The sequence below is a fragment of the Zeus faber genome, assembly GCF_960531495.2.
Source record: "Zeus faber genome assembly, chromosome: 14".
Taxonomy (NCBI): Eukaryota; Metazoa; Chordata; class Actinopteri; order Zeiformes; family Zeidae; genus Zeus; species Zeus faber.
This window is the reverse complement of record NC_137200.1, coordinates 24,960,329-24,968,254: the sequence shown is the minus strand read 5'-3', so window position 1 is coordinate 24,968,254 and position 7,926 is coordinate 24,960,329.

Here is a 7,926-nt window from a genome sequence, read left to right as displayed (position 1 = left end):
TTTAAATACTTAAATTTCCATCATCTGCATTTTCTTCACGGACAGTTGCTATTAATTCCTCTTTCTGTTCAAAGATTTGTGCTGGTCTCTGCAACCAGCAGACCACTTCCCATGATTAGCTCTTGGGTATCGCTCCAGCCGTGGGTGGAGTTATGAGTCATGAGTCTCGAAACGGCCCGGTTCAGGATTCCATGTTTTCTGGACAGACGGATGGATCCCAGCAAGCAGACGGGGTTGCTTTATTTCACAGTTTGTGTTTTAGTAGAACCGGCAGAGACCCACATGGATGCGCACAAGCACTGAACAAAGTGACTTATTCGTAATAGGTCCCCGTTAAAATTATTATATATGGCATATAAATTATGTCAAGGTTTAACAACATATTATAAACATGTCGCTGGTCGCATCAAATTGTGTGGTGGGCCGGATGTGGCCCCCGGGCCTGTAGTTTGAGACCCCTGGTTGAAAATAAGTATGCGTGCCAGCCTGTCTTTTCTTTGTTTTCTCTCTTCATAATCTGTGGTGAGGTACAGCGTTCACAGCTCCAGTTTTGCGTTCACACGCAGACGGAGGGTTTATGGGACGTTTCGGAGGAAGATCTTTATTGTAAAATAATAATAATAATAATAATAATCCGATCAACGTTTAGCTCCGGTGGATGGAATCGGGGCGTAGGAACTATGACAACTTGCTTAAATACTCAAGAAGTTGCTCTGACAATAGAAAAAGCTCAAAGCTCAATATGTTGCCGTCACGTCTTCCGATGCGTGAGCACGCTCAGAAAGAGAATCTCCGCCTGCTTAAAGGAACGGTTCACAGAGTGGTGCAGTGCGCAGCGTCTCATTCGTTTCAAACGGGCCGCTGTACTCGTATTTATGGGCTGAAAATACTTTCCCGGTTATTTTATAGAAAGTACAGTTTGGAAAAATGACATTCTCTTTCACAATTTCTCTCTTTCGTTGGCAAAATGAATGTTTGAAAGTCTACAGCCTCTGTTTCAGGTTTTCTTCCAAATTTGTCCAGTTAAGGATGCCATTTGTCCCTAGTTATTATAATAATAATAGTTATAGCTGCAGGCAGCAATACATGGAGTTTAGTTGTGTTAGGTACGTATTACAGGTGTCTGAGGTTCCATAAAACACATTGTTTTATATGGACACCAATTCCAAATTTCCCAATAATTGGATCTCAAAATGTTAGACAAGTTGAACACATTTTAATATAAAACCACATTAATTGTCCATAAGATTGCAGTTTTCTGGGTTCTGTGAAATGCAGCACGAGTGACAGTTTTTCCAGTTTCCGTTAAACGCAGCATTGGCTCGTCTGTGAACGCTCTTCAGTCATTGGACGCAAATGAGATCCGAGGGACGAAGCTTGGACTTTGCGACTGCGGACGATGATGTCACAAAGCGCCCCGCGCCCTGCTCCCCGAACTAATCGAAACACGGCGAGGTCGATTTGGATCCTACTCCAACGACAACACAGGTCTGAAATGCCTCAGTTCTTACAACACCTCGAAACAGGGCTGTGCGCGCTGCGGTTGTCGTGTTTCAGATGCTTTTAGACGAGAAAAAACACAGAGAAGATTAATATTAACAGAAATCCGAGCGAAAACAGTGGATGATCTTTATTTGTACGACACCTTTCATACACGACTGCAACTCAAAGGGCTTTACATGAAAATAGAAACAAGCGCAACGCAAACAAGCAAAATGCACTTACAAAGTTGAATAATAAAACAATGAAATGCATTCAAAACAGGGACGGAATTTAGCTAAAAGTAGAAATAGAAAAAAATTGCAAACAAGCTGAATGCATTTCATAAAAAGGGTAAATATGAAATAAATGCATGATTCAAAATGTGATGATTGTCCGGTCTTAAGCTTCTAAATATTCCCCCGGACACACTGACCGCTGCACTTCCTTTTTTTCCCCTGTTTACATTCATTTTGTACAATTTTGTTATGTCTCGATTTTACCATAAACCTCTTTTTTCCTAAATTGCCCCATGTTATGTGTTATCATTGCACCGCGCCGACCTGTCCCTGGTTATCAGAGGCGGAAGTTTTTTCGCCGTCATTCCCATTTGATCATTTGTGCTTCCAACGCGCTTGTCTGCAACGGAAACGAGAGGGTAAAGATGCGGCAGCGTGGACGCAGCGCCGCGCACGTCCATCCGACCTTCACTCTGTGACTTTCACCGGGGACGAGCAGGGGACGCACCGCGTTTGTAAGCTGGGTCTCTATGTCGCCGGTCAAGTTGTTGAAGAGATCCGAGCTGAACGCGGCAGCGCGTGTTGTTCGCGCTTTAAAGATGAAATCTGATGATATCCCCCGCGCCGTGAGAGTTCCGGTTGGGATAGCCATTCGATACGCAGGCCACGGTACGCTCTGATTGGATTTTATCTCTGGGACCCCCGTCCTGAAAACATTTCCACTGGTGGGTATCATTTACTCTACGTATTCCGTGCCCGTCTGCACTGTTGTTTGGGAGATTACACTGGGACTATCATCCGCACTCTTGGACCGTCTTGTAAACTGCTTATAATAATTTTCATTTCAATTTCAGTTCAGTAACTCTCATGAACGTTAACCCACTCATCGCATGCTGTACCATCGCTGGACACGAGGGGGCGCTGCAGGGCTTCCATGTTTCAGACCAGTGGCAGTCGCACCTAGATGCCAAATATCTGTTGAGTTAAAAACAACATAATATATAAACATGTATTTATCATGTATTTAGAGGTTATAAAAGACAGAGGGAAATAATGGAATTATTTTTATTATTGGAATTATTATTTATGTGATTAGATTTTTCTAAAGTAGTTTTCCAGTTATGCCGTTCATTTTGTGTGCGTGTACAACAATACACATTTTTGGATGATTATTGACATACCATCTAAAACAGTGTTTATTCATCAAACTGAAAGATGCTTCTGTCGGGCGATCTGGATGCGACTTTCTGACGGCACAGATGTGTGTTCACACCCCAAAAAAAAAAAAAGCTTCAATTTGTAAGAACCCACATGAAATCTATAGAAATGGTGACATTGAGATGTAATTTTTTTTTTAAACTGAGAAAACATAAAACGCATAGTTTTCACAAACAGAATCTGATTGCGGGTGGAAAAGCACCAACATCATTAAATGGAAATCGTTTAATGGGCACCGCTTCATTACTTTCGTCCAATTTGTTGTTTAATCAGTCGATTAACAGTTGTTTTTTGTATAGTAGGACAAAAAGCATTCACCTGAATGTGATGTTTATCCCTAAATAATGAGGAACAGTGTCCCTTGCAGAGTAGTCTGAATAAGAAATTACTTTTGAATTTCAATACATTTCTGAAAAATATTCCATTGATTCCATCAGCTTCAGACTAAAGATCGGGTGCATTTAGGTGTGAATCATTTAACTAAAACCTTGTTTAATTCATTCTTTATGGATAGTTAGTTGGTGAAAGACACTAATAACAATGTGAAGAAACACTCATAAATAAGCAGCAGGTTATGGAAAGTCACTCACACAGCTAATCAAGTTATTTTGATATGTTTTAATTGAACTAAATAATATAGAGCTGTCTCAATTATCACAAGGAAGCCCGATCACATGGTTTTGTCAAATTTGTCACCACATCAGGTTTCCACCCACCTTGAAGTTGTTTCCATCAATTTGGCTGAAGCCCGGTTTTAATATTCCAATTTTCAATGCCAATACATGCTGCAATAGGTACAGTCGACATGTAGCCTGCACATTTTATTTCATGCCACTGTTATAGGTGAATAAAATGAACAAAAAATACTTAAGTTGTCAATTCAATAACCTGTATGACAATGCATCGTCAAATAAAATGCCATGAATGTGAGTGTTGTTCATATTCTTAATTAATTGGAGTAGGCCTTGAAATTCTCATTATTCTGGCTAATGGTTGCATGGAGCTGAGCAGCCTGTCATTACCCAGATCCTCTTATAAAAACATCCAAAGTCAAAGGCAGTTTAATTAAGACGACAAACCGTGAAATAAACGCATTTCTTTTATATGTTTATTTCAAAATTCAATGTTTTCATTCTGACAACAGGGGGCGTGACCGCACCCTTTGCACCAACTTATACTGTAACATGTCCCTTGAATAACACAGAGTAACAGAGTAACGCTAAAAGAGGAAATGTAACCGATAGTTCTAGGTGACATCATTATGACGCCGATGGCTGTGACTGTCGGTGTGTTTGTGTGTTGTATGATGGTTCTTAACAGCACACGAACACACACCAAGAAGTAGGGCGTTCACATCTGAAGATCTGTGGACGAGTGGAAGCCTTCACTGCCGTTCCTCCAGGCAGAATGTGAAGATTTTAAAATGTGAGATCCATAAAGGACACGCCTTGTCTGGTTGTTGGCTTTTTTTTGGTGTCGCTAAACGCCAGCCTGCAACACCACGTTTACCTCTGCAAACGCACTCTGTCGCTCTTCACCTCCATCCCCGGGACTCATTGTGTCGAACAACAGGGCTATTCATCCTGACCAACAGAGCCCCCGCACCTAATAAGTGATGAATAAGAGGAGTGGGAGGTAGGAGGTGAGAGTGAGGGAGAAGAGTGAGGGTCGAGACAGAGGGGTGATAGAGGAGTGAGAGAAGTGAGAGGGGAATGAGCGAGGAGAGGGAGGTGAGAGGCGTGAGTGAGGGAGGAATGAGTGAGAAGAGTGGCAAGTGAGAGAGGAGTGGGAGAGGGGTAAGACAGAGAGGGAGGAGTGAAAGAAGTGTGGGGGAGGAGTGAGATGAGAGTGAGGAAGGAGAGGGGGAGGAGGGAGGAGAGGCGTGAGGGGAGTGAGACAAGTGGGAGGTGAGAGAAGAGTGAGAGGGAAGTGAGAGGGGTGAGGCAGAGGAGTGAAAGGATGAGAGGAGTGAGAGACAAGTAAGAGAGATGTGAGGCAGATGAGTGAGATGGGAGTGAGAGGAGAGAGGGAGGAGTGAGAGGGGAGAGTGAGGTGAGAGGAGGGTGAGATGGGGGAGTGAGAGTGGAGCAAGGGAGGAGTGAGAGAGAAGTGAGGAACGAAGGTAAGAGAGGAGTGAGGGAAGTGATATAGAGGAGTAAGGTGAGAAGAGAGAGTGGGAGGTGAGAGTGAGGGAGGAGTAAGAGAAGAGTGGGAGGAGTGAGAGATGAGAGTAAAAGAGGACTGAGAAGTGGGAGGTGAGAGGAGAGGGAGGAGTGAGAGGGAAGTGATACAGTGGAGTAAGAGAGAGGTGAGAGAGAAGTGAGATGGAGGAGTGGGATATGAGAGAGGGAGGAGTGGGAGGTGAGAGAGGAGAGAGGGTTGAGTGAGAGAGGAGTACGAGGTGAGTGAGAGGAGTGGGAGGACTGAGATATGAGGGTGAGTGAGAGGAGAGGGAGGAGTGAGACCGGAGTAAGAGAGAGGTGGAGGAGGAGAGCGTGAAAGGCAGGAGTGAGAGAGGAGTGAGAAGAGTGAGAGAGAGTAATGGGAGGTGAGAGAGGAGTGAGGGAGAGGAGTAAGAGGGAGGAGTGAGAGAAAGTGGGAGATGGGAATGAGAGGGAAGTGAGACAGAGCAGTAAGAGAGGTGAGAGGAGTGAGGGGAGTGAGGGATGAGAGTGAGACAGGAGTGAGAGTGAGAGGCTGGAGTAAGAGGAGTGGGAGGTGAGAGGAGTGAGAAGAGTGAGGGAGAGCAACGGGAGGTGAGAGGAGTGAGAGAGAGTGGGGGATGCAAGTGAGAGGAGTGAGAGAGGGGTGAGAGGGATGAGTGAGATAGAGGAGTAAGAATATTGGGAGGAGTGAGAGATGAGAGTGAAAGAGGGGTGAGAGGAGTGGGAGGTGAGAAGGGGTGAAATAAGTGAGGTGAGGAGTAAGTGAGCAGATTGGGAGGTGAGAGGAGTGAGGGAGAGGAGTACGAGGGAGGGGTGAGAGAATGAGTGGTGAGGGAGAGGGAGTGAGAGGGATGAGCGATGGGAGAGAGAGAGAAAGAGAGGAGTGAGATAGGAGTGAGAGAGGAATGAGAGAGGAGTGAGAGGCAAAGGTTAGAGAGGAGAGTGAGAGTAAGGTAAGATACAGGTGAGAGGAGTGAGAGGGAGGAGTGAGAGGGGGGAGTGAGAGAAGAGTGGGGGGTGAGAGTAGTGAGGGGAGAGTGAAAGGGAGGAGTGGGAGGGGAGTGAGATGGATGGGTGAGAGAGGAGAGTGAGAGGAGTGGGTGTGATGAGTGAGAGATGAGAGAAGAGTGAGAGGGAGGGGAGACCGGGGGGCGAGAGAGAGGTGTGAGGGAGGAGTGAGAGAGGAGATGGAGGTGAGAGAGGGGTGAGAGGACTGAGTGAGAGGGAGGGGTGAGGTGAAAGAGAGGAGTAAGAGGGAGGAGTGGAGTAAAAATGTGTCGGAAGGAGCTGGGGTGGGGTTTTTGTTTTTTTTGGGGGTTTTCTTGTTTTTATTCTGAAATGTCTCACTCCGTCAGTTTAATTCAACCTTTTTAATTTGTCATCTTGAATGCAATTCAGTTTGGTACTTGGGAGAAAGTTCTGCCCTTCTTTGTGAGACCGTACGCTCTGTCTCCCAGTTCAGGCGAAGGGAAGAGGGAGGGAGGGAGTGAGGGAGGAGAGACAGAAAGAAGGAGGAGGAGGAGGAGGAGGAGGAGGAGGAGGAGGGAGGTGGAGAAAGGCTGGAGTCGCTCACCAGAGGAGTGTGCATTTCTCACCGAGCTGCTCTGTTTGCTCCTCGCTCTGTTTTTATTTGCAAAGGGTCGGCGTGTGCACCTGCGTGTTTGAGGACTCTGCCCTCTCTCTCTCTCTCTCTCTCTCTCTCTCTCTCTCTCTCTCCTCTCTCTCTCTCTCTCTCTCTCTCTCTCTCTCTCTCTCCTTCTCTCTCTCCCTCTCTCTTTCTTCTCTCTCTCTCTTCTCTCTCTCTCTTTGCTCTTGCCCCCCTCTCTCTCTCTCTCTCATTTCAACTTGTTTATCAGTGCTGTCATGTTAGCACTCATGCAGCAGGAGAGACAGAACCGGATCTGGAGGAACCAAAATAACAAATGTCCAGGCAGAGGAAGTGTGTGTGTGTGTGTGTGTGTGTGCGTGTGTGCGTGCGTGCATGTGTGTGTGTGTAAAAGTTAGTCCCTCCATCTTGGGGGGCGATAGAACACCCGGAGGGAGCAGACATGTCTTCGCTCCATGGAACTGGAAAGGTAAGTTCCTCAGTGTAACTCTGTTTAACTGGAACCAACCGGCTCTATTAGGTTCAGAAGTTAAGTTCTCCACTCGTGTTGACGTGGTTCAGACAGGGCCGTGTGTGTGTGTGTGTGTGTGTGTGTTGATTAATGTGTGCATGCTGCTGTATATGTGTGATGATGTGTGTGTGCGTGTTCCTGTATATGTGTGTGTTGATGTGTGTCTATGTGTTCCTGTATATGTGCGTGCGTGTGTGTGTGTAAGTTCTCCACTCGTGTTGACGTGGTTCAGACAGGGCTGTGTGTGTGTGTGTGTGTGTGTGTGTGTGTGTGTGTCTGTGCATGTTCCTGTATATGTGTGTGTTGTGTGTGTGTATGTATCTGTATATGTATGTGTGTGCACCTTTGTTCCTGTGTGTGTGTGTGCGTGTGTGTGTGTGTGTTTACGCACATGTGATCCTGTATTCATACGTGCGTGCGTGTGTGTATGTCTGTCATGCGCGTGTGTGTGATCCTGTATTGGTGTGTGTGCATGCGTGCGTGTGTGCGTACACGTGCACACGTGATCCTGTACGTGTGCATGGGTGCGTGTGTGTGTGTGTGATCCTGTATTTACATGTGTGTGTGTGCGTGCTCCTGTGTGTCTGTGCGCGCGCGCGTGTGATCCTGTGTGTGTGTGTGTGTGTGTGTGTGTGTGTGTGTGTGTGTGTGTGTGTGATCCTGTACGTATGTGTGTTCCTGTACCGTGTGTGTGTGTGTGTGAGATCC